The following is a 6580-nucleotide window of genomic DNA, read 5'->3' as shown; positions in this document are numbered from 1 at the left end:
CTCTCCTTCCCTGTCTACCTAGTAGATGTTTTCCAGAGGTCTGGACTCCAGGAGGGAGCCATGAGGGAATTTGGTATGAGCAGAGACAGCTTTTACTGCAAGGAGGGGTTCTCCGTGTGCTAGGCAGGTCCCAGGGACCGCTTTTACTGCAAGGAGGGGCTCTCTGTGTGCTAGGCAGGTCCCAAACCAACAGCTCACCCTTCCCTCGGGTTCTGCAAGAGTAAAGTTTAGTTCCTGAAATCCTAGGCTTCTGGCTTCTCTGGACCTCCACAACCTGCTCAGACCTCTAGCCTACCCTAGAGCCCTTCCAACAGCCCACAGAAACACATTTAGTGTATCCACCAAGAGGCAAGAGAGTCAAGTACAGACTATTAGCAAAGGCTAAGAAAATATTGGATGGATGGATGGATGGATGGATGGATGGATGGATGGATGGATGGATGGATGGTAGACAAATAGTTTAGTGGATGACCAGACCGACAGATAGATGGATGGCAGATGGATGTGGTTTGGTGGTTGGATAAGTGGGTGGCTAAATAGATGGACAAATGAGTGGATGGGTGATGGATGGATGATGACAGATGAGTGGATGACCAGGTGGATGAGTCGCTGAATAGCAGATGAATGAGTGACTGGATAGGTGAGTGGATGGATAGGTAGATGATTAAAGAGATGAAAGATGATTGGATGAGTGAGTCGATGGACAGTGGGTAGACGGCTGGATAACCAGATGGATAGGTAGATGGGTGGCCGTCAGATGGGTGGCCGCGTGGCTAAGTAGCTGGATAGACAGATGGGTGATGTCAGACTCTCCTGAAGCCAGGCCTTCCTCTCATTGTTCAGCAGAATCCCATCAGTCCCACAACTCTCTCATGGCTAAGGAGTTCCAGCAAATGAGTACCCGCTGGCCAGGGGGACACCCTTCCACTGTTTGTACCAGAAACGCTGTTCTGCGGTCCTTGAGTCAAGCCAGATCTGGAGGCCTAAGGTCTGGAGTTGCTGAGGGGAGATGAGCTCTGAATTAGGCACAGCTGCCTCTAGACGCCCCTAGATCAGGTTCTTTTTCTCTGAAAAAAGTAGAAGACAAAGGGGGAAAAAAAGCACACCATTCCATTCCAGAATGACTAGAAGCTTCCTATGAAACATAATGCCTAGCTTTGGGGGGTTTTCTGGGAGACTGCACTAAAAAAATTGGGGTGTGCTGTCAGATACGGAGAGCAAAAGGCCAGTTTGTCACGTGGGCAGTTCCCTGTGTACAGGGAAAGCAGCCAGTGGGTGACCGGCGAGGGCAGGCCATGTCCAGGGTTGGCGGCGGGCGAAGGCTCCGTAGCTCTGTCAGGACAGTGTTGAAAGCTGCAGTTCCAACGAAGCCACGAGGCCCTGGGCCAAGCAAGGAGACCACCACCCCCGGGAAGCGGCTCTTCATGAGGCGGGCATCGCTTTCCTGTCACCCAAACAACCGGGCCAGCCCCAAGCTCCACACACCCTGTGCCCATGAGGGTCTCCCAGGGCCCCACCCCGCCGCTGGCCTGTCACACAGAGCATTTAGTGAGTTTTGTGTATACCAATAAAAAAATAAAAGCTGCTGTTAAAATGGAGGCACTGGCACATACCTGGTTTAGATCACACAGGGGCTGGCCTTGTGTGCTGGAATGCACAGCATCTGTCCCAATTAAGTCTTGTTTTTTAGCTTAAAAGATATTAGCCCGATCACTAGTGTTCTGTTTAGGACATGAATGGCGCATTGTTCTGCCCCGAGCAGCCCTGCAGACTCCGCAGACACCATTAAACGGCTTTGCGGCCCAATTAGAAGTGGAGGTGGGCTGGTGGTGGGGCGGGGGCTGGCCACCGGGGCACAGCACTGGACAGACACGGCTGGGGGAGGGGCAGCTAACACAGTCCAGGTGTGGGGAGCGTAGGCTCCAGTGTGCTCGTGTCCCCGCTCCATGACAAGCTCAGTCAAGGCTCATCCATCTTGAGATGCCCGCTGCCCAGATGTGGTGGCCAGGCATGGAGAGGCGGCCTCCGGCGGGAAGGAATGGACGATTCCAGCAGGCCACAGTGCCCAGAGTACCATTGACCGAGAGAGGCCCTTGTTGGGCCCAATAGATGCTCCCTTCTCTGCATGTGCTGGCGCGCGCGCACACACACATACACACACACACGTGCACATGCAAGCACTTACACTCACAGGCACACACACACTTGTTTGCACACACGCACACATGTACACGCACAAACTTGGCACTTACACTCATTGCAGATACTTACACGTGTGTGTGCACATGTGCACGTACACACTGGGCACTTACACAATGCACTCTGTATACACGCATGCATGCACACACATACATGCACAGTCAGCACCTACACACTTGTGTATACACACATGCACACACATGCAATGCACAGTCAGCACATAGACTCACATGCACACACTTGTGTACACACACACATCCTCTCTCTCACACATACACACCATCATTCAGACAGATCTGCAGGTGGCACCCATGTTCCCTGTGAGGAGGAGTGTGCTACTGCTCTCTGCCTTCTTCTCAACTGGAACATCTCATGTCGAAGCATCTGGGCATCTTACCCATCTGCTTCATTGGGACACAGGATTCCCTTTGCCCCTGTGACCGAGAAATCTGGACCCAGGGCCGGTAGAGGCCACGCTGGTCCCCAGGACACTGCCAGGGGTGGAGGTGAGGCAGCCCCTTCCCCACCCCTGGGTCCACCCAGAGAACAACCGCAGAGATGGGGTCCCATCTCTGGACTCCAAGTGGCTTCACTCATCACAGTGACCGTTTTCCTGTGTCTACCTATGGAGCATGCACGTTCCCACAGGCCAGGGCAACTTCAACGGGAGTGCGGACTGCGTCTGAACTATGCAAACCAAACAGAGCGAGCGTTTGGTGACTCCAGTCACCTCCACACCCTGTGAGCATCTTGGGCAGGTGACACCCTGAACGGGAGGGGGCTGGGCTGCCTCTGCCCTGGCCTCTCCGACAAGAGGAGCCGTGCACATTGCTGTCCTTGATGAGCCTGACACGGGTGTCCTGGCCCTGCTTCTTCCCCGGGTGCCACCTGCAGCCTCATTTCACAGCTGAGCGGACAGAGGTCCAGCTGTTCACACAGGACCTCGCACCCCCCGCCATCAGCCCCAGTCCCATCCCTGGACTCGAGGCTGCTCACTGTGAAGGTTGTTTTACCCGTCCCTGGGACTCAGGGAAGCCATACTTTGCTGACACCCCGCACTCCTGGAATGAGTGGAACTGACCAGCACATGTGGGCAGTCTCCCCCCAGTCCAGGCAGCCTCAGCCTCCTGCTGTCCGTTGCCCAGTCAGAACCCTTCACACCTCTCTTGCTGCCAAATAGGCACTTCCTGGAGATGTTTTGGGACGAGTCCTCTGGTCGTTGTAGCTAGAGCATCAAGGGACAGAAGCAGCTTACTGAGGCACTGTATGAACATGCCATTTTTTTCAAAACCAAACAAAAATGATAAAGAGAATAGGTTATTGGTGTTAGGTCAAGCTCTGTGAAAGTACCAGTTTGTAGTATGAGAGATTATATATCATCGACAAGAGCCTGCGGTTTGAGTTGTGAGCTGTATGGATGATAAGTGGGTAGATGGATAGATGCATAAATGGATGGATGATGGAAGGGAGGAAGAAAGGAAGGAAGGAAGGAAGGAAGGAAGGAAGGAAGGAAGGAAGGAAGGATGAGCCGTGGTTGAAGGAAATAGATGTATCTCAAACACAGTGTTATTATACCTTGGCATTTAGCCATTGGTCTCATAATTATTAAACACTAAAAATTATAGCGTGTTTTACATTTCAAAGAATTCAATAGCTAGTGAGTCAACGATTTCACAAGGTGCAGGATGTATAAGCAGAACTATGTGACAGGAAAATGCTAGAAGAAAATGTACAACCATCACTGGCATGTTCTATGTCTTCCTCTTTCCAGTATTTTCTAAGTGCTCTATGGTGAGAATCCATGTATTCCCCAATCTGGGGGCAGGGGAAAGGAAGCCAGGACAGGGGCTTCCGACGCCCCGTTCCTGAGGAGGTGGCGTCCTGCCCTGGGCCTGAGACAGGGGCCTCTTTCTTCCCCGGTTCAGGCAGTGGCTGTCATGATATCACCCCCATGGCGCGTAACTCGAGAGGCAGGGTGGGAAGTGTTGGGACTGATTGATCAGAGTTCCCGTGTCCTCTCCCAGGGGGCCCGGGGGGCCCAGGGGCCAGGCCAGAGGCGGCAGCTGGTTACGTCTCTCACCAGTGATTAAGGCTGGGGCTGCATCGTCCTCCGGGCAGGGAGAAGAGCGCACCGGTATCCAGTTTCCACACCAGGGTCTGGAGTCAGCACCCTGAAGGAAAGTCCCATTTGTGCAGGGTCCCAAGACCGCCGCCTCCCCCCTGCCTCCCTCCTCGGTGGCCCTCTCCACCTGCCCCCTGCATGGCTCGCTGGGTGGGCTACAGTTGTTGCTCCTCTCCACAGAGGAGACGAGGGGGGCGGGGGGGGGCGGGCGGGTGTGGAGCTGTCTCTGGAAGATCTGGGAGCTGCAAGGTCCGGGTCACTCGATCATCACCAAGACAGGAGGCTGTGTTGTGGTCTCGTGGTTGAGGCCTGATCATAAACAGATGCACCAAGAGGCCAGGGCCGGTGTGGGACAGACCCACGGGCACCTGGCTCAGCCCTACTTGCCGGCCGTGGGTTGCGCTGCTTAACCAGTAAGAACCACAGTGCTGCAGGCTTTCAAGTGAGTGGCTGGCCGATGCCTGGACGTAGGAAGTAACTGGCCAGCATCCCGTCCAGGACCCGGGGCAGGACTTGGAGCCCCATCCCTGGAGGATTCCAGCATCTAGGAACTTCCCACGCCTGGCCACCAGGCCCCCACAATGGCTGTGCGGGGGCCTCCTTCTCAGAGGGTGCCTCGGGAAGGCCATTTCAACTGCGACTGTGTTTTACACACCTGTAGACACCCCACCACCAGACACTCTCGTGTTTGGAGAGCTGTGTGGCTGGCATGCCGGTCGGTGTGGGCACTGCCTGGTCCAGCGCGGGGCCCCTCTCCCCAGAGCTCTGGGTACCGTCCACCTCCAGCTCTCCAAGCGAAGGGGCCAGAGGCGGCATCTGCTTTGGTCAGAAAGGCCGAGATCCCTGGTGTGCCCGACTTGACAGAGAGCCATGGGTGGGTTTCTGAGCAGGTCCTCTAGGGGCTGGGCTGGCCATCCTGCAGGAAGGTCACGTGTGGGCCATAGGCCGGCTCTATCTCCTGAACACTAAGAAGGTCTCCGGGAGCCAGAAACAGGGTTCCCAGCATCACAAATTTCCCAGGGAAGCTGGGGCTCAGAGAGGGGGAGGAACACCCTCAGAGCCACACAGGCTCTAAGCAGCAAGGCTGGAGTTCACGCAGGCCTTCCTCCAGCTCAGAGTGTGGCTGCCCCGGTCCCGGCCACCCCGAGGGGGCTCACCGCCGGCCCGCACTAGCTAATGCAGGCACAAAGGGATGCTAAGAAAAATCAATTTACAGTAGAGCTGGGCATCTATTTCAGGGCAAAAACAATCGCCTTTATGTTCAAGGGAAAGGGGAGAAAGCACTTATTTAAATTGCTGTCTTCTAACTACACAAGGAGCTATTTTCAGAAACCATTCAAATGTGGTTTTTTTCCTTCCTTTCTGCAGAAATCCACCTTCATGCTACCCTGCGTGCGCCGGCTCGGCCGTGGACGGCCTGTGTGCAGAGCTCCTGGACCCCCAGACTCCGGCCTGGCGCCTTCCCTGAGCAGGGCTGGCTGTCCAGAGCCGGGTGAACGGGGCGGGGGGCGGGGAGGAGGGGGCGGGGGGCCTTCCAAAGCCTTTAAAGACCTCGGGGCCAGCCTGCCTCCTCACCACGGCCAGGAGGGGAGGGACAGGTCAGAGCCCCCTCTCCAAGGCAGTTAAAAAGTAAACGCAGCCCCCAAATCACATTAAATATGTTAAGCAAACACACGGCAGGCGGCGGGGATATTAGGTCATTTCTCATAAATATTAATACCGGAGTTTTCCACCGGGCGAAACGACAGAAACAAAGATGCCCCTTCAGGTGGAGCCTGGTGCGCTCGGAGCGCCTGGCACAGGCCCAGCGGGGGAGGGCAGCACGCCGGCCCCAAGAAAGACTTCTGGGCGCACGCGGGCGCAGCCAGCCACGGCGGGAACCCTGGCCCTGAGCTGGTGAGCACTATGGGAAAGAAAAAGGCATCGCAACCTGCGGGGGGTGGGGGGGACTGCCTTCCCCATCCCCCACACCCAGGCTGCCCTTCACCCGGGCTCTGGACCTCTTCCCCCACCAACACCCTCATCTGGCGCTCAACCAGCACCTGCACCCACATCACACCCAGCACCCACAGTCAGCACCCACACACCTAGCACCTACACCCAGCACCCACACCCAGCACCCATACCCAGCACCCACACACCCAGCATCCACACCCAGCACCCATACACCCAGCACCCACACCCAGCACCCACACACCCAGCACCCACACCCAGCACCTACACACCCAGTACCCACACCCAGTACCCACACCCAGCACC

Source organism: Dipodomys ordii, unplaced genomic scaffold (genome assembly GCF_000151885.1).
Source record: "Dipodomys ordii isolate 6190 unplaced genomic scaffold, Dord_2.0 Scaffold6, whole genome shotgun sequence".
NCBI classification, from domain to species: domain Eukaryota; kingdom Metazoa; phylum Chordata; class Mammalia; order Rodentia; family Heteromyidae; genus Dipodomys; species Dipodomys ordii.
The sequence above is the reverse complement of the archived record's forward strand: the minus strand, read 5'-3'. Positions refer to the sequence as shown.